We start from the raw sequence: 22,184 nt of genomic DNA on the forward strand, positions 1-22,184 counted from the left end.
TATGTTTTTTGATATCATATTATATGTTGATATTGAATTGTTGTATGATATTTGATATTAGATTCGAATCGAGCTATTAATTATTTGATATCATTGGTACTTAAAAATAAAGAATTACCACATCATCAAATTGTTATCAGAGATCCCGATTAAAGTTAATTATAAATACATAATCATATAAATTTTCTATTAACATGTGTTTTAATTTTTAGATAATTATTATTTTCATTGATATATTTGTTTCTTATAATATGTTCCCGTTGCAACGCACGGGTATGATACTAGTTATATATTATAGGTTCAAAATTATAACTTAGGTTTCACTTTATTGGATTGATTTGGAATTAATTATTCAAAGAGGCATTCATAGTATATATGTAAATACTAAATACACAGCAGGTTCTCTAGCATGAATCTTTAATTAAGTAATTCTGTGTATTACAGGCGGGGACTGATTGGTGCATTAATGCAGAGGATGAAGAATGTTTGAGTGGGGGGATCAGTTGGTTTGGGGAAACTAATGAGGTGAGGTGGTCTACCATTTAATGCTTGCACCTATTATAGATGAGCGCCTGACTGGATTCCCCCCTTTTGAACTACATTTTTGCTCAAAAAAAATTCAAAACAGTTTATGAATTGTCTTGATTTAGGCTGTTATAATTAATAAAAATGACCAATTAATTGTATTTCAAGATTACAATTCACATGATAGTGAAATTAAAATTATAAACTGAAAAAGTTATTTTTAAGAACTAGAAAAATATTATTTAATAAGAACTAGATGGAAGGTCATGGGTTCGAAACTCAGATAGAAAAATCCTTTATTATATTAGAAGAATATTAAATAGTTAGATGGCTTGACCTCCAACCTTTACTCAAAAAAATATTATTTAATTGTATGCAAGTTATGTATATAAAGTTAACGAAAAGATTATTTATTTTGAAATCTGAAACTTGATTTTTATTTTGTAATTATAACATCTCAAACTTCCTGAAAAAATACTTTAAATTTAAATATATTAATATAATAAAAATCATGAATTATTATTTCCAATATTCTTTGTTTTCTTCTACTGAAGTGATATTTATCTAAAATAAAAGAAAAGAGAAAATTGAAAAAATAAACTTCACCCACTATATCATAATTTAATAACACCTACATCAATTAAATTAAAATGATGTTTAACAAAACTGCCATGAAAATAGTAGAAATTAATTTGAGCATTTACATATTTAAAATTACTTATAAAATTTCACGTTTAATTAGAAATTAGAATTAAAAGACCAATGTAGAATTACCAACTAACAATCATTAAATGAAAATCCATAATTTTGTCAACAACGTGAGAATTAGAAAGTGATTTCCTTTAACGAAAAAGATTGTTAATCATAAAATTCTCATACATCTAAGAAATTGACAAAAAAATAGTCACATCAAATTGGCAATTAGATGACAATATCCAATGCACATGTTACAAACCAATACAAAACAGACACATCAACGGTTGATATGATTTGTTATCACATAACCTGCCTCCGTCTCTCCTCTTCTCGACTTGCAATTCTCATCTCTGTCGTTCTTTCTTTGATCAGTTTGTGTAATTATAAATACAATAGAAACAAAAAAAAAAAATTTAAATAAAATTAGTTTGAAGTTCACCAATAATTCAAGTGTTAATAATTTGTTAACACAAGTAAAATTTAGTATTGGATAATATTGTTTTCAATTTTATATTGGAATAGGGGTAATATAAGTGGTTCAAAATTGACGTACCTAATTAATTTGGATGGTTTTATACAGCTCTTGCTAAAGGTGTTCAAACGGTCAGTTCAGAAATGATCAATAAGTTTCCTTTGATTTTCAAAAATAGATACGAACTGAAATGATAAAATCTATCAACCAATTAAGAACTTAACCGAATAATTTTGGGTTGTTCGGTTTAAACCGAAGTAAACCTATTAGTACTATTATTAACGAAAAGAAAAACCAATTCATTTAAACCGAAATTTTCTAGTTCGATTAAAAACCGAACAATTTGAACACCACTAACTCTAGTAGATTATACAATAAAAACATAGCAGTTTTGACTATAATATGAAAACAACATTATATGGTTTGTGCGCTGCATAAAGTCAAAACTGATCTGTTAAAATCTTAATCTGAAAATTGACATACATATATACAATTCATGGTAGCAAATGAATTGTATTATAGCGATTTATACATGCATAAGACTTAATTATTTGGATATTTTTTCCCTCTTTTTAATTTAGATCTCTTATATATATAATTAACAATTAATCTCTCATAATTTGCTTCTCTTTAGCGTTAAATTGGAAGGTATATATATCATTAACAATCTCTCATAATTTGCTTCTCTTTGGCTTTAAATTCGAGCTCAAAATTAAACACGTCTATACTACAAAATAAAAAAAAATTAAACTAGAGAATGTTTATGGATAAAAAAAAATCAGAATAATTGTAAAAGACCAACCCAACAAGCCCAATAACAATGAAACAAATCACACAATGAAGTTTCCGTCTTTCACACACTTTATAGATAGATATATATATGAGGAGGGATCAAGTTACAACACTTGAAAGTTACAACAAAGTTACAACATCATTTTTTTTCATTTTCAAAGTCCAAATCGTCGATCCAAACTGTTAGATATTCAATCTATATTAAAATGTGCTTGCAGACCAAATTTTACATTTTTTGAAATTTTTTTGCTATTTATTAAGATGGGTACAAAATCGCTGTTTTTATTAAAATTCTGCACCATTAAAAACAGCGATTTTGTACCCATCTTAATAAATAGCAAAAAAATTTCAAAAAATGTAAAATTTGGTCTGCAAGCACATTTTAATATAGATTGAATATCTAACGGTTTGGATCGACGATTTGGACTTTGAAAATGAAAAAAAATGATGTTGTAACTTTGTTGTAACTTTCAAGTGTTGTAACTTGATCCCTCCTCTATATATATATATATATATATATATATATATATATATATATTTTGAGTAAAAGTTGGAGATCAAACCACCCAACTATTTAATATATACCTTTGTAATATAATAAATGATTTTCCTCATGTGGATTTCGAACTCATGACCTCTCATATAAATATCATATGCCTTTGCCATTATATCAAATGCTAGTTCTCTTTTTATATATTTTGTTAGTCACGTTTTTGTTGCCTTTAAAAAATTATATTAATTGCTATAAATATCAAGTGAAAATTAAGAATTAATTGCCTGTGAGTTTAAAAAACATTCTATTATAAATTTATTTAAAAATAAAATATATTTATTACTTAACAAAATTTAAGGTCATGCATGTTAGATATTAGAGAAAATCAACATATTCATTTAGTTGTTTCTTTGTATCTCTTTTCAAAGGAAGTGCAAAATCTAATTACAACTCACTCTTTCTCCCGTGCTGCAGCTATATATCTTTCTTTCTTTTAGTTTGTGTAATTAGTAAATAAAATATAAATAAATACAAAATTAATTTCATGTTCACCAATATTTCATGTGTTAATAATTTGTTAAAAATAAAATTTAGTACTCGATAGTATTGTTTTGAATTTTATATTGTAATAGGGGTAACGTGGTTGAAAATTGATGTACTTAATTTGAATGGCTTTATATGGCTCTCGCAGACTATACAATGAAAACATTGTAGTTTCGACTTCATATAGCTCGCGTACTGTAAGATAAAAACAATTAATGCTATATGGTTAGTGCATTACATGAAGTCAAAACTGGCTATGTTAAAATCTTTATCTCAAAATTGGCATACATATACAATCCATGGTAGCAAATGAGGGATTTTTGGAGATTTTTTTTTATCTTTTTAATTTAGATCTCTACAAAAGTATATATAGCATTAATAATCTGTCATAATTTGCTTCTCTTTGACTTTAAATTCGAGTTCAAAACAAGCCTATACTAATAAAATAAAAAATAAACTAGTAAATATCTATGGATAAAAAAAAGTAAGAATAATTGTAAAGACTGACCCAACAAGTCTAGTAACAAAGAAACGAACCACACAATGAAATAATTGTCACACATGTATAGCGCATAATTATTCATTTGTTTCTATCATTCACACACTTTTTATTTTGTTATTCACGTTTTTGTTGCTTAAAAAAATTAAATTAATTGCTATAAATATCAAGTGAGAAGAATAAATTGCTTGTGAGTTTAAAATAAATTCTATTATAAATTAATTTAAAAATAATATATATTTATTATTAAAAAAATTTATTTGGTGATATATTTTTTTTGTTGAAATTGATTTTATATGAAATTGTTTACGATTTCTTTGAATTATATCTTAGTTTTGCTAAAAGTCTGTGTTACACCAAAAATGTATAGTACAAAGTTTCAGTACAACGAGATGTATCTTTTATCCCTAAATACACTTTTGGTTCAGATTGCAAGTATACAATCCTATCACGTAGTATATTATCGGGTATCAATCCACAGAGAGTATAGTTAAAAGCTAGGTTTTGTACTTTGTCAATTAATTTCAGAAAAATAAAAGAAAGTGTAATAAAAGTAAATTGGGGGGGGGGGGGGGGGGGGTTGTTTTAACAATTCTTAAGTTTTGGGTTCAATACCCGAAAGAGAAGAGTTTTAAATAATAAAAACAAATAAAATAAAGGTTGGTTTGTTTTCTAGTTGAGGAGATCTAGGGATATTCAATCTACAATCTCTTGCTAATTCTATCTATTCGGTATTTGTTTAAGTTCATGTATGATTTGATGAGGTTTCTAACCTAATATGTCATTAAGGGTCACTTTCGTGAATTAATAACGTGTCTAAGTAATTCGGGCTTCGTGATTAGGTCCTTCACCCTAGTTACCTAGACCATACGCTCTTGTTAGTCTCTCCTCTCCTCAAATATTTGTACTTCACGATTAAGTTCATCATACCAATATCCGATTCGATTTGAGATGTCCTAATTAGGGTTTGACCAAGTTCCTAAACTTAATTTCTGTAGTTCCGACTTAGATTATAAATTGGTTAGATCTTAATCCAAACCTAAGATATTTGCATTCATAATTTGGTACTATCCTATTGATCCTAGTCAATTTTGGTTCTTTCAAATCCAAAATGGGATAACTACAATTCAAGCACTAATTATTTAATTAACACAAATGATAAATCACAGAAATTAACAATCAAATCCCATAAAACAATCATGACAAAAATAAATAACCGAATAAGATATAATTAAATAAGTTCATACTTTGACCTAAACCCCTAGAGAGAGATCTACTCCATCATGGAGAGATCTATTACAAAGTTTGGTAAAAATAAGAAGAAATGAAATAAAGAAATAATTACACCCTTTATCGAATCAAAAACCTCAAACTTGTCGAACTCTTGCTTAGACCTTCTTCTCCTTCCTAGAAAAGCTTCTGGAACTCCAAGAATTACCACAGAATTATCGCTATATCTTATGGAAATGGACATGCACCAAGGGAGAGAGAAATGAGAATGGATGTGTCTTGAATGGGAATTAACCTCCCTTTTTATAGCCAAAGACTGCCCAATCAAGAGGCATAGTTGTGGGGTGAGTGGGGTTAGTGGGTGCTATTTTTGGATTGTTTCCCATGCTGACTTGTCCAAGTTTAACTGTAAAAACGCATCCTTGGTGCACTAGAAATAAAAAAACTGTCAAAAATGCGTATTTCTGGCTGTCTACGGGTCCAGGCGGATGCTCTGAGTCCAAGTTTCTTTTTTTAGATTCTCAGGTTGTAGATCTTCTCGTTACCTTTCCAAAAAGTGGTCATATGCCCAAAACGGAGTTACGAGTCAAAAGTTATGGCTATTTTAAGTTCAGGTTCCAATTCTGCGTTCTGCTTCAGTGCGGCCAGGCCATCCGCACTGGAGCTACAGTGCGTCCGCACTGGGCTCGGTTTTTCCTGTGTGACCAGAGTGCGTCCGCATCAATATCCGTGCGTCCACAGGATTTTGATGAATAGCTTATTATACCTTTTTAAAATTGGCACGCGTTTAGAAATCCATCTAAGTACTTAGTGCGACCGTATTGCAAACTGTGCGTCCACACTGAGCATTTTTCTTCGTTTTTCTTTATTTTCTGTAAATTAAAACCAAACAAATGCAGTAACTTAATCCTAGGTGTATTATATTCACTTTATATTCAAAATACAAGATATTTGGTTTTATTTTGTGATAAAAATCAGATCGAATATGTATATAATTTAGGTCTATCAGTCTGGAACAAAAATTTGTTAGTATATATGTTCTCTAAATAAGATCACTAGATTGTATGAACTACTGTCTGTTTTTGTGACTTAGACATTCAGATACTTAGTCGATGTGATTTCCATGCTGGATTTCACAAAAATTAACAGTTTTTATATTTAACCAATTAATTTCAGCTAATGAAATGGACTTATGTCTCTTTTTTTTTTTTAAAAAAAAAGGAAAAAGAAAGAAAAAGATTAATAGATTGACAACACAAAAAAAAATGTTACATTCAATTCACTCAAGTAGTTCACTAATTACTCAAATAATTTTTAACTAGTTTGTAAAAAATAATTCAATGAAAACGGTTAAATCCACATTATTAAATCCTAGCATTAATGTTTTCATGTGGTCACAGTTTAATTCTATAAAGTGAGAACCTTGAAGGTTATAAAAATGAAGCTGGAAGCGGAACAATCAAATTATCAAAGCTGGCATTGGATACTGAAAAGTAATTCAAAACAATAATTAATCTAAACACCATCCTTCACTGAGTGGAAATTCGAAATACTTTTTTCTTGGAGACCATAATCAATTCAACGGGAACAAATTAAGTTGGCAAAGTAACACGCATGCATCATTACAATGGTGGGGAACAGCATGTCCACACGCGAACGTGACATTTCTTCATTAACTAAAAGTTATCAATATTAAATTATTATTCAAAGTATTAACAGCCATGGATGAGCACGAATCTTCATAAACTAAACATTTTATATATGTAGTACTGTAGTTTATATAATTTATATATGCATTTGATCAGTACTGTGTTCCATAAACTAAACAACTTTCATGCGCCTCTAGATCTGCGCGATTTGGCCGGTTCGAATTGAAAAACAAATTAACATGTACAATTATTACCTAAAAGTTTTTTTGTTACGATAGTATTTGTTTCCTTATTTCAAAATTCTAAACTCAGTAGTAACATACAAAAAAAATATAAAATTGAAATGCATGTGCATCCGTTGAATGCGGGGCACATTAATTTATGCAAAGCACTACAAGTACTATTCGTGCGAATTTCGATGTGAGAGAGGACAAATGATTCTCGAAAAATTATTTTAGCACCAAGCGAGCATCCTATAAATTAATAAATATATTATTGCAATTGGACTTAGCATCAGTTTGCATTCCATCTTACTTTGCCTTTGATAGTCATCTACACTGCCTATAATAATATCCTTTTACAGTACTTGTGTGCACATTTCGAAAGAGAGAGCAGTATATATAATGGCTGAGGTAGGGCTGGGCAAAAAAGCTCGAACTCGTAACTCGCTCATTTACAGCTCGTTTAATTCGGCTCATTTACAGCTCAGCTCATTTACAACTCGAGTTGGCCAACTCGTTTAATAAATGAGCCGAGTTCGAGTTAGCCCCAACTCGCTCATTTATAACTCGAGTTGCAAATTATTGGTCACAATAAATTCCAAAATAATCAAATCCGAATCTCTAGACTGTTATTTGTGCTTTGAGATTCGTGAAAAATATGTTTGAACTTGTGTTGTAATACTATCACTAGTTAAACGAGTTATAAACGAGTTGTGAGCCAACTCGAGTTGATAACGAGTTGAGTTTGAACTTGTGTTGTAATACTATCACTGGTTAAACGAGTTATAAACGAGTTGTGAGCCAACTCGAGTTGATAACGAGCCGAGTTCGAGTTGACTCTACAACTCGTTATTACCATCTCAACTCGAGTTGGCTCGCTCGTTTATTAAACGAGCCAAGTTCGAATTGGGAGTAACTCGCTCAAACTCGGCTCATTTACAGCCCTAGGCTGAGGTGGTTTTCGAGTTTGTACTCAAGAACCTTGCTGATTTCATTGTGAAGGAAGCACAGTTCTTGTGTGAGGTTGGGAACAAAGCCGAACAGGTGTAGCGTGAGCTCATCCGAATCAAGTGCTGCCTAAAAGATGCATGCAGACTCTTAAAAAAAAGACCTACTCGTCTTTGGAAGTTGGAAGTACAAATAAAAAGTTGTTATTCCATTTTAGGTCATTCCTGAAGACCTACACGACGGTCTTGAAAGATGCCCATACGTCTATTAGCCCATCTCACTGGTACATAAAACGCGACTATACACGTACGGTTTGAAAAGTTAATAATACACCAGGTTTGATATTATTACAGCGATTCAGACGCATGCATAAGACTTAATTATTGTTTGGAACTTTTTTCTCTCATATTAATTTAGAGCTATACAAAAGTACATATATATATCATTAACAATCTCTCATATACTACTAAAATAAAAAGTAAACTAGAGAATGTCTATGGATAACAAAAATTAGTGTAATTGTAAAGACCGATCCAACAAGCCCAGTGAAATAATTATCACACATGTATAATCAATGTTTTAAAATGCGGTTTTGTTCATGCATGCGGAAAGCCATTGCATGCCGCATAAGCGATATGCGGACACATATGCAGATGTATATATGCGGATTTTAAAATAAAAATTCACACACAGATATATATATATATATATATATATATATATATATATATATATATATATATAGAGTATGGCTAACGCGCTTCCTCTAGCATATGGGCCGAAATGCTTCCGGTGGAAAGTTGAAATTTCAAAATCCAAAAAGTCGATCTGAACCGTTCATCTTCTTCTCCATATTAATATCTGCTTGGAGACCAAATTTTACATTTTTCTGAAATTTTTTACTATTTATTAAGCCACTTTGAAAATTGCTGATCCAACGGTGGCTTACCAAACAGTAAAAATCAGAAGCTACCATTGGATCAGCGATTTTCAAAATGGCTTAATAAATAGTAAAAAATTTCATAAAAATGTAAAATTTGGTCTCCAAGCAGATATTAATATGGAGAAGAAGATGAACGGTTCAGATCGACTTTTTGGATTTTAAAATTTCAACTTTCTACCGGAAGCATTTCGGCTCATATGCTAGAGGAAGCGCGTTAGCGGTACTCTATATATATATATATATATATATATATATATATATATATATATATATTCATATTCATATAGTGGAATTTATTTTCACGTAACCAACATAAAATATATCTTATTGTATATAAAAATACAATAATTTGGAATGGGATGGTAAAATTCCGTATAATGCATATAAACTTTTAATTATATGCACTGCATATTACATTTTTAATCCACATATTTGCATATTCAGACCGCATATGTGGCCACATACTCAAAACTGCATGGGAGAGACTGCATTGCATTCTGAGTACGGCTACCGACTACATAAGCATATTCGGCCGCATTTTAAAATACTGTGTATAATGCATGCATTTGTTCTCGTTATTTACACACTTTTTATTTTGTTATTCACATTTTTGTTTTCGTCAAAAAATTTAGATTAATTGCTTGTGTTTAAAAAAATATATTATAAATTAATTTAAAAGTAAAATATATTTATTAATGAACAAAATTTGAGGCCATGTTAGATATTAGAGAAAATCATTTTTTTGTCATTATTACACTTGCTGAGGTGCCTAGACAGAATCGCCAAATTTCTTTCCGAATTTAACTTTTCGTCAAAAGTTTTTGATTAACATTCTTTGTTCAATACTTTTTAAGAATGTTTATAAATTGTTTTGATTTACATTGTTTGGCTATTATAATGAATAAGAGATAATAATTAATTGCATTTAAAAATTGAAATCTATATGATATTGTAATTAAAATTATAAACTGAAAAGACTATTTTTATGATTATAAAAATACTAATTAATTTTATTTAACTTATGTAAATAAAATTAACGTAAAGCTTTTTCTTTTGAAACTTTGAACTGGATTTTTATTTTATTAGTATAAAGATATTTCAATTAAAATTGAAATACCTGAAAATTTTTCTATAGTTAAAATCAGTTAATTTAGTTAAGTTAATATAATAAAAAATCTTCAATTATTGATTCCAATATTCTTACTTTTCTTCTGATGAAGTGATATTATCTAAATAAAAGAAAATGCAAAATTATATAAAAAAAGAAGAAGCTAATTTAGTAGCTTTTCTATTAATGAAAGTAAATACAATTGTCATATGAAATAATAGATTAGAAATTAGAATTGAAGCTCCCACTATAGAATAATTTGCAATTAACAATCAGCATAAATGCATAATTTTGTCAACGTGAGAATTAGAAAATGATTTATTTAAATTTTTTTTTAATTTTAAAAATCTCATCTATCTGATCATAAATTGACAAAGAAATTGGAATCATGCCATTCATCTCTAACTAACTACATAACATAACAGCTCTGTGTGTTCTGTTGAAGGGTTGGTCAACTAGAAGCTTTGACTTCATCCAATATGACCGCATAACTCGGTCAAAAATCGGATTGGCGTCGTCCCATTCCGTTCTGACTCAGCCGTGTTTGCATACTATGACTTAAACCGTGCCCCACAGTTTACCATTGTAGTGATGCAGTAGGGGCATTTTGGGTAGTTTAACTTGTAAGCATTTCATTTTTCCCTTATATGCGTCCTTTTTGCCAGTAAGTGGAATACTGAAATCCATATCCTCTGCATTAATGTAACTTTTGAGTTTAAAATTTTTCACAGTTAGATTGCATTTACGGTTCAGATTTAATTAAACTTGCTCATCAAAATTTGACTCTTTACCCTTTCGCTCTTTTCTCCAGTAACGTACCCTTCTCCTCTTCAAAATGTCAATAACAAAAAATCCCAAATCAAATCAAACTTACAACGCGGTTCTAAAAAAAAAAGAACCCCAAATCAAAATAAAATGGAAAGCACTTAGGATCGTGGAACAGGGACACTTGAATATTCATAAAATTTAGATTTCTCTCTAATTCAAAAAGATATTTGAAAAGAAAAGAAAAAAAAGAGAAATTTAGATCCGAGACTTGAAACTCGAGAGGTGCCATATCTTGCCATTGATGAAAAAACTTGCTCCCACAAGCCCGAGCACTGAACCTGGCACTTGTTTCACACTTGCCCGGCCACATCGCCGGAACAGGTGCCAATCTCCTTCTGTTGGATCACACACCGACGATCACATTTGATCCGTAATCCAACAAGGAGGATAACCTGAGTTGAGTTATCATGCCCAAAAAATCTGGAGAAGGATAGGGATTAGGGATCAAATTTTGACGGGACATGGTTCAACTAAATCTGAACCGTAGATGCAATCTAACGGTGGAAACCTTTAAACTCAAAAATTGCGTTAATGCAGATGATATGGATTCAAACAAGTGAGCCCCCCTATATGTTACTCGGGTACTTCAGATTAGAGTCCGTACCCGTGTCGGATACCGAGACACGCCCGATACGGCCACGATATGTATCTGATACACCTATTAGTGTATTGGCCTACGTGGCGTATCCTTATTCAGCCGATATGATATCCGTACCCGTATCTATGCAACATAGCTTCTGGATAAAGAAAAGTAACAGTAAAATATTAAAGGCAATGCATCATGCAAGCATAAGGCCAGCTAGACAGAGAGATAGATAGAGAGTACCTCTGAAGCTTCTTGAAATGAGGCGTATGAGGAATATCAAGCTTTTGAATAACAGTTGTATAGACTTCACGCCATTTAATTCACTCCAAAACACTCAATTGCCATTTGAAAAAACTTCACCCCATATTGTAAATACTTCACACCATAGGGGTGAAGTCTTTCAAAATGGTAACAGAGTACTAGTGTGGATGGAATCTTGTCTTGTCTTGCCTTATTATGGACGCCATTGGAGAGATGAAGATCAGGTGGAACTTACAAGGAAGGAACATGGCTAGCTACTTGTTCTCTATATTTCTCTCACAAAAAGTGAAAAATCAAAGGGGGATAACAATAGTATATGTAAGGGTGTTCATTGGTTCAGTTTGATTGAAACCTAACCGAACTAGGTGAACCGAAGTTATAATTCGGTTTTAAAAATAAAATCAAACCGAACCAATATAAGAGAGTAGAATGGATATGTAAAATGTTTTTTCAATTAAAGGATATTTAAGAGAGTCGGTGAGAGATGAGACAGAGGGTACAGGATATAATAGTGCAAATAAAAGAGAGAGAAAGTATGTCACGTGGGTACTCATATATAGTGCGATCCAGTTGTACAAACAAACAAAGGTATATATGTTACTATCAGAACTCAGAAGTTTGTAAAACCTCAGGTTACCATTATTATTATTATTTTGGAAGAACATACAATTGAAATAGTACATCACGGGATTTGGAATTTAATGCAACAGACCTCAAGTTAGGTTTGCATGACAGCTAGCTGACATGATATTATTTTTCACATTTTTATTATTATTTCAACCCAGTGAACCTCATGTCCTCGTCCGTAAACTGTTTTGCCTCTTTAATTAATATCTCCCGTCTTTAAAAAACCATTGATACAACCCCATGTTTGCAAATCTGGCTTCATGTTTTTTCTTGATTATTATCCTTTGATATACAACCCCTGCCCATGGAAACTTTCGTTTCCCCTTGTTTGCAATGCCCATCAATCAATGCAATGTCACCAAACAGCTGACTTGTGTATGTATATTAAGCTCCCAAATTTACAAAAGCTAGCACTTAATCAAATGCGTATAAGTGAACACATCGGGCTGGATTCCTTGTTTGACCATTAATTGTTTGTTTGAACTCTAACCCATAACCCAAATTGCCCAATCTAGAATTAATAACTGCCAATCAATAATCAATGTATTGAAACTAACAACAGTGGGTCTAACCTAAGAGGCGTGCATGATAATTAATTTAACGTTGAAAGGTCTACATGACTGCATGAGGAGAAAAACCAAACTATTTTGGGCTCATCCTCGGCCCAATCCACTAAAGCAAGGATTAAATCCGTGAAGATTAACCCAGTTGTAATTTGGGCTTGTCCTCGGCCCAATACACCCAAATCAAATGAACAAAACAATAAAATAACTCTTTATCACAATTTGTTTGTAGCGTGCTTGGTACGTACAAGAAAAATAGACGATGATAACTGAATAACTCGTATCACTGTTCTTCGAGTCTATTTTAAGATGGTGAAAGTTTCAAGTCCATTAGAATTCTCTCTACAGAGAGTTGTGGATGTTCAACTTGATGAATATATGATTTTAAGTATTTCCTTCAATTATGAATTTTTGGAGTCTTTATCTGATGTTTTAAGGCTACAAAACAGATGTAATATGATGTGATGCAATAGATAATATTAATGAAATAATAAGAAATTTAGTTCCTACTTATAAAGTTTGAAAATATTCTGATTCACATAAATTAAGAGGACACCAGAAATTACCCAGTCAATGCCAACTGTTAAAGACCAGGACTATGTACAATGATTTATTGGGATTTTGTTATTTTGTAATTTTTTTATAAAAATATTGTTATTTTTTTAATTTATTATTTTTACATCTTTGGAATAAAAAAAATCGGTTTGCTAAAGGGTGAAATCTGCTACATATTTTGGTGTAAAAGATTTAATTTAGGACTCCTACGGTCCTACCAAGACAGCCTATTCATATAATTTAAATGGTCCTCAAAACTTCAGACAAACCAAAAGGGCACCTCATCTCACAAATAAATAAAATGTCTGTCTTGCCTTCTCTCCATTCCCTTAATCAATTAAAAATTATATTTATTTCTCCGCTGTTTGATAGCATTATTCGAATTTAACTATTGGAAGTTTTTCTTTGGCTAGAATCCATGCATCCTCCTATAATTTCTAGCAATATTCGAATTATAATATTGTTATGAGGTATTTTACCAAATGGAGATCTTACCAATGGCAACCTCCTATGATTTAACAAATGGAGATCTAGGGTATAAGGGTATGTTTGCAAGGAGGGTCCCACCTATCATATAAATTCATCACCCAATGCATCCATCAAATCCAATGTTATCAGAACCGGACCGGACATCAACCCAGTAAAGTTCCGGGTCAGCGGTTCACTGGTTGGACCAGTGGATTAACCGGTTCAACTACTGGTTTTTTAAAACAATTAATTACAACTTATAACCTGAAATTCTAGTAATGTTGTTTACTTTTAATTAATGTCCTTCTTACAAGAATGAATGTCATAAATTATAAAATAACCATTCTAAGTTCAGAAAGTTTGTTTACAGGCTCTTATAAAATTACAATAGGATACCAGTACACGTCAGTGACATTGCTGAGGAAATTAATGGTTTTGACTTTTTGAATGAGATACGACTAAAACTATTCTTATATGCCTAAAACGTCAGATTTCTAAAGAAATTACATGTTCAAAATTAAATCAATCAAAGTGTTAAAGAAGGAACCTCTTTCTTTTGCTGGTTTTGAATCCTCAAGCTAAACTCAGGTATCACCATATATATTAGAGGTAAGGATCATGATAACAATCTCTCCAGATCTATCCCAACAAAAAACTCCGCACTAATTGTCCAAAAAGTCATGGAGGGACCGCTCAATCATTAATACCCCGCAGAAACTGTTAGTATTTAACTTGAAGCATCAAAGTATTTATCCTGGATTTGCAAAGTATCAATCCTTATGCAATGATCTCTATTATGACTGAACAAATCAATCCATCAATTATCCTCGCACAAAATTTCTTTTTTTTTTTAATTGTCCCCGCACAATTGGGAACCATTAAATAAACAATCCCCTCATAAATACTTATCAGTTATCCCCACACAAAATTTCTTTGTTTTTTTGGATTGTCCCCGCACAACTAGGGACCATTAAATAAACAATCCCCCCACCCAATGATAAATACTTCTCAGACATAATGATAAATATTTTATGCTACATGGATAAATATTTTATGTTACATGGATAAATATAAAATTCTCAGACATAATTGCAACTTTCAGTAAAACATCAATAATAAATAATTTTCAGATATAATAATAAATATTTTATGTTACATTGATAAATATTTCTTAGGCATAATTGCAACTTATAGTGAAATACTTATTAGGCATAATGATAAATACTTTATGTTACATGTATAAATACGTCTCAGACATAATTGCAACGTACAGTAAAATGTCTGTGACAATGATAAATACTTCTTAGATATAATGGTAAATACTTGTTAGAACAATGATAAATACTTTCTTGAACTTTGTTCTTAAACTTGTCAATAAGTAATGTTTAATCAAATCAAAGTATTAATATGTCAGATACAATGATAAATACTTCTCAGATATAAGGATAAATACTTATCAGAACAATGATAAATACTTTCTTGAACATCAATAAACAGATAAATAATTATTAGTAGGGATTGTTATTCAAGGAAAGTATAATTAATGCGGGGATTATTATTAGATGGCAGTATAATTAATGCGAGGATTGTTAATAAAATGGTAGTATAATTAATGCGGGGATAAATGAAAATTCTTAGCGGAATTAATGGGGGGATAAAAGACAATTAAGGAAGTTAATTGAGAGAGAGAGAGTGCGGGGATAAATGAGGGGACGGGTGGGAGGATTAGTATAATTATTCTAGAGGTAAAACTCAAACTAAATTAAAGAAATGTGCAAAACAAGACTTGATTCAGTTGAAGTACATTCCTTACTAATATCGAGCTTGGTTTGTGCTGTTGGGTTGCTTATTACTTGATTAGTTTTTGACTTAAGCATTTCATCAAACACTTTGAGAGCATTTCAATTGTTGAACACCCCAAAATCATATAATAGTCAAATCAAGTTCCCAGTGCTACATACAAACACAAATCACCGATTAATGAGATTACCAACAGACTGATTCCTATAATGAATTTGACTGAAAAATAGTTGGAAATGAAGGTTGAATTGCTTTAAGGTGATTCACTGAAAAATAATTGCATAGTTAAGAACAGTAAAAGGAAAACAATAGAAGCAAAAAAAAAAAGGGTACCAAAACAGTGTGAAAAGCAAGAATATAGGGGAAAACAGAAAAACAGTGCAAGCTCAAAAATTCATGACATAATTAAGCATTTTGCGATCACCTCAATAGAGCAGCAGAAAGGAATTGACCAACACCATAACAGGAGATTAGAAGGAAACATTGACCATTAATCAGCAGCACCAAAGAAGAGAAGCAAAGATACAAATTCAGCGCGAACGACGCATGTAAAAAGCGATTGGAAGAAAAGAAGCGAATCGAATTGGCAAAATATTAGGTTTTTTAACTGCATGGTTCGCGTTTTTTATAAAAAAACCCGGCCTGTTTAACCAATCTTGACCGGTTCAAATATATACACGGGCCTTTTAAAGAACCAAACCGTAAACCTATTCGGTTCCGGTTTATTCCGGCCGAACCGCCCGGTCTGGTCCGGTTTTAATAACACTGATCAAAACCATAATCAACTAACAAAACGTCTTCGTCTCTCTCCTGTTTTTGATTACTTCATCACCAAAACAAAACAAATCTTTCAGAAAAGGAAAAAAAAAAAAATCTTACCTAGATAACATGGTTTAATTCAACACAGAAATTTTCAATATGAATTTTATAAAAGGATGCAAGCTAAATCAAATAGAATTAGAAGGCCGTAATATATTTATGTATGTTCTTATTTAAATTACAGAAATCAAAGAAACGGGAAAATAATATCAGAGTGTTACTTGTTAGATTATATGCCAAAATGGTTATGTGAGCTCTCTAATTTAGATGTGTTAAAGGGTTTTGTAGTTAGCGGCGTGCAAAGCAAAACCCAGTCCTGTCGGGTCAGTGATCCCTCAAATTTGAATAAGCTTAGGAAACTCGGCATTAGAATTTCCAGCAACCAGTTAGTTAAGGAAGATTTCAGTGGATTAAAAAATCTGGATAGACTTTTGATATTGACGATTATATGGCGTGATAATAATAATTCGTCATTAAGTCGCAATAATAAGACAAATGATACAATACCAACCTATTATTTCCCAAAGAATCTAGAAAAGTTGGATATCATATGTTATCCAGAAGCTGAGGCATCAAAACTACGGAATCCTACAGAGGTGACAAACTTGAAAAGATTATACATTAGAGGTGGGAAGCTTATTAAAATTCCATCTAATGATAACTGGAAAGTGGAGATTTTGTGCCTCAGGTTCTTGGAAAATTTGAAAACCGACTGGCTTGAGCTCATGCACTCATTTAAGAATTTAAAATACGTGGAATATGTGGATAGTCCCAAACCGGAGAACTTCCCCAAGGATGAAAATAGTTGGAAACTACAAGAATCTAAACTACAAGAATCTATCCCCGTCTGCGATGGTAAACTTGTTTTTTGCTATCGGTATTGTTGCGGATAATCCCATCAGTGTTTGCATTTTGGTGTTTAACATATTTATCTTCGATCATTTATCTTCTATTATTTTAGTTTAACATATTTAAATGTCATATCCGATATTTTTTTTTTTTATATTTTGGTGTTTGCATTTTACATAGCATGCATGGATTTTATTTCTTACATGTATATGGATACTGGATATTAATGGATATTAATGAAAATAAAGGGTGTGTATGGATACTAAGGCGATGTACTTTAATTTCCATAATTGTACACGTAAATTTTTGTTGTATTGTTTTTCTTTTGCTCCATCAATTTCATCATTCACATTTGATTCCTTAATTTTGTTTATACACTACAAGAATTTGGTTCAAAGGAGTTGATAAAAAATGAGTGAGGGGGCGCCTGGAGATGAGTGGAGATCAAGTCATTTGATTTGGATATAGCTGTAGCAGTTATTCACCAAAGGGTGCCTTACAGACCGTATTGGCTAATACGGACCGTACTCATGTAGTGTTGCTGCGGGGTTTGGCTATCTCTGGTCCGTATTGGGGCTCTGGTCCATATTGGTGAATACGGCCCATAACAGAGATGTGTGGTGAACACGGTCCGTATTGAGAAAAAAAGGAAAAACCTAAGCCAAAATTGATCAGACACCTCATCTAGAAATTTTTTATGGCTCATGACATAGCCATCCCGGGAGACCAAGTCCTAATCCAGCCTATTGATTTATTTCACGAGTTATCCAATGTGGGATGGCTTGAGAATTATATAACGGGAATCCACCTCCTCAACCAATGGATTCGGGCCGAAAATGTCCAACCAAACCAATATTGAGATCCGACCAACCCTAATCCAGATCCTCCCGTCGCACTGGTACGGGATCAAGCGAGATCCTCTCAACAATCACCATTTGATGAACCAATGGCACAACAAATGAGGTGGATGGCGGAACATATGGGGGTGTCTCACTACTGAAATGGGGAACTTGAATGAGGGGTTGTTGAAGGTGCATGCAAGAGACGATTGTGAACAATCAAGAAGTTGCGGATAGCCGACATCAAAAGTTAAAGTAGCAACTGAGAAACATGGTCACCGTGCACACGAGTCTCTTCAAGAAGGTTACCAAGCACTTTGGCGAGTCTTCTTCCGAAGAAAGTCACACATCCGGTGAGGAGCCATAGAGGTTGGATGTCACATCACTTCTCGAGTATTTCTATTTTCCTTCTTTTGGTTTAGCTTGAGCTCATTTCTGGTTTGTATGATATCCGTACTATTTTTGTTTGATTGCTATGCTTGGTGAACTGAGATTTTAGGAACGTAAACTTTAGGATTATGACTTGCATGAACGAACTAATTATAATGGTAATTGGATGATTTAGGAATTACATTTGCTAGATTTTATTTATTGTTCGAATATTTTATTTCATGCGTAGTCTAGTGGATTAAGTAGAATAGATAAATTTGGATTGCTCACGTCTAAATTGAATCCGTCGAGTATTGCGACATTGATATTTGCGTTAGTCACATAAATATACGTACACACATATTGGAACCTATCTTAGTTGATATTTGATTAAGAAAATGGTTTCACTTTAATCTAAGATATATATAAAGAAACATAATTTTCTTACTAAATAACAATAATACGTATGCTTTCTAATAGCTACTTCGAATTCTAAATGAGAACAAGCCTACAAATGTAAAAGACTTCTTGAATGTGATATCTCTTTTTCTCCCTATCAATGCAAATAACATTTGTCAATTTCAAGGAGAAGATAAAGTACAGTATACATACCGATGCTTCATCCATGACACGCTGATCGAGTCCAGGTAAATCAATTAATTTCAGCGGATGTGCTGAAAATAGAAATACAATTCTGAATTAGCTTGGCTATCAAATATACATAACTACACAAGTAAGAGAAAAAAAAAACCCATCCAAATTATGCAAATTATAATACAATATTTGGACATCCCATGTACTAGTATCTACTTAAGCCGTGAGTTCCCTTAACAAAATTGTGAGAAAGAGAGGGGGGAGCGCAAGTATACCAGTACTGGTACGTAACTTCAGATAAATTTCATCAGCACGGCTCCTTCCTGAACCAGATCCCTTGCTTAGTCTGTCTTGTAATGAATGCCTGAGGGCACCTACAAACAAGAGAGAGAGAGAGAGAGAGAGAGAGAGTTGTAACTATACATGTCTATAAAAAAAAAAAACATTAAACCTACCCAAGAAATGAATTTAAATGATATGTTTTGTCAAATCAGAAATTATGTTCGTTTGGATCCTCTTATCTTGTAAAGTCATCAAGGGAAGTATTCTGAAATTAAGTAACCCTACTGGTACTAAACCAACAAGGGAGAGTATGATATCATGTATACTTTTCTTTCTCAAATCTATATTTTCCTTCCAATATGAACATATACATTCCATTTTTGGCACTACTACATCCAATTGAACTATTCCAGCATAATTCCAAAACAAGAACTAAGGGAATAAAAAAAATGAAGGAAGGAACTCACTTGCCGTCACTTGTTGAGACTTGCTATCAACTTGCAGTACAATTGATTTTTTAGTGAGGGCGGTATCCAATTGTAGATCTACACAAATCGGAGCCCGGGTCGCACCATTTTCTCCAGTAGGCTGTTTCAAACATACCAAAATTCTTCATAAAAAATCAAACCTTTCAAAATATATAAATAAACTAGAAACAATTTAATTTCAACAAAGGAGAGCATACCAATACTGGATGCCCAATCAGGCTGTTCAATACCGCTGATTTCCCTGCACCCTGTAAAGCAACAAATTGGTATGATTTTGATCAAGACCAGAACAAATTGGTATGATTTTGCTGAGGCCCAATTAAGATCTAAAACCCATATTAAGAGCAAACAAATGATCATAAACCAACCAACAAAATTCTAAATTCAATCGCATAATATATACAATGGTAACTATGCTAATAGTAACAATTGGCCTGGTAACATTAATATTTTTTTTTTTTTTGGGATAAGGCTTTATGCCCCTTTCATTAAAGAAACATAAGAGTACATACAATCTGGTAACATTAATCTTTAACCAGCAGCTTTGCACTAACTGATGAAGATAAGCTGTAATGTTCGGGATATACTTCGACATCAGATATCAGGGATTGACTTATCTATAATTACTATCTATGGATCTAATCAGAACAACATACCATAATTACTGTCAGCTTTTCAGTAACTGATAAAGGTAAGCTGTAATGTTCAGGATATACTGGTAAAATCAGATATAAGGATTCCATAAAACAGTATGATTAAAATGTTGAAAAGATTGACTTTTCTATAATTACTATCTATGGATCTAATCAGAACTGTTACATAGATATAATCAACATACCAGATTGGGACTATCGGTATCTTCATTGGCTAGCAACGCTGAAGCCTGGAGCATGGAATTTCCTCTTGGAACTGGACCCACAGATGCGACCTGAGAACTACACAAATTAAATCTCCTAAAGTAACTCAAATTTTGAGATGTAATTTTAACCGTTCGATCTACTTTGGCACGAATATTAAAGAGTTTCTGTACATTCCCTCTCTGATTGGACGCTTGATTCTAAATTAAAAATTTGAGTTACTTGAGGGATTCCGACTCGCTTGGGTTTGGATCCTCCGATAAGTTTGTAAACATAGATTCTGCTAATCTAGACCGTTGATTTGAGATGTACGCTCTCTGGGTATCTGGTGTAGATCAGATTCGGATCAATTGAATCTGATTTGGGTTTTTGAATTTAAGAGGCGGCAAAGTAAGAATCCGAGGTAGATCTTGTCGCTTGTGACTTGTCATGTGTTACTTGGTGATAATTTTAATTTTGATTTAACCAACAAATTTTAATAATATCTTAATAAGTAAAAGAATTAAATGAGCATGTAACGAGTTATGCATGCCAATCGCGCTAGAAAGGCGATCCCACATGTCAGGTTAAATGAATGACCGGTTCCATATTTTTGTTTTCCTTTCTCCATTTTTATGTCAACGGAGATATCCAGTTCCACATTTTAATCCCTCAACACCTCTTTTCTTTCTTCAAACGGCCCAACTCCTTTTGGCCCATCCTGGCCCGAATTCTTTTCCTTCTCACGGCCTCGATTCATTTTCCGTTTTCTCCCTTGCTTTGAATCTGGCCCGAATTGCTTCCTTTGTTTATCCCGGTTCGAGTCGCTTTGAGTCTCGGTTCATCTTCTTTATCCCGGTCCGAGTTGCTTGGTTTGTTTGTCGGCCCACCTTATCTTTTTTTTTTTCTTTTTTCTTTGACTGTGCAGGGGGACCACTTGTCAAATCGCGAAGCTAAGGAGCACCCACACTGATTCTTGGGCCTATTCATCAGTGCTGCTACACTTCCCCTCTTCTGTGCACCCCATGGTGACTCCCAGTCCGAATTTCTTTATTTATTTTCGTTCTCTTTTTTATTCTCCTTTTGTTTTTGTTTTTTCTTAATTCTTCTTCTCCTGCGTCCCTGGTCCGATCAACTTAAATATTAAGAACTAAATCTATTTGGCATGAAATTTGTGCATACTTAATTTCATGACTAGATTCATGTGTTTGTTGGCATGTCACAAATTAATTTGTGCAGCTAAGAGACTCACGAATCTAATTTTTTATTCATTTGAATGTATTTTTCATGAAGCAATTTAT

The 22,184-nt window shown here is 32.4% G+C and overlaps 1 long non-coding RNA gene across 1 annotated transcript; it reads right to left on the bottom strand.

Moving 5' to 3' along the window:
* Positions 1-19,217: 19,217 nt before the first annotated feature.
* Positions 19,218-20,395, bottom strand: LOC144560935 (uncharacterized). The gene is made up of 4 exons (XR_013513515.1): positions 20,245-20,395; positions 20,027-20,147; positions 19,553-19,651; positions 19,218-19,357 (listed from the first exon to the last, which is right to left on the bottom strand). It is a non-coding gene; the product is annotated as an uncharacterized LOC144560935 (long non-coding RNA).
* Positions 20,396-22,184: the final 1,789 nt, after the last annotated feature.

The sequence above is a fragment of the Carex rostrata genome, chromosome 10 (assembly GCF_964058835.1).
Source record: "Carex rostrata chromosome 10, lpCarRost1.2, whole genome shotgun sequence".
In the NCBI taxonomy this organism is placed as follows: Eukaryota; Viridiplantae; Streptophyta; class Magnoliopsida; order Poales; family Cyperaceae; genus Carex; species Carex rostrata.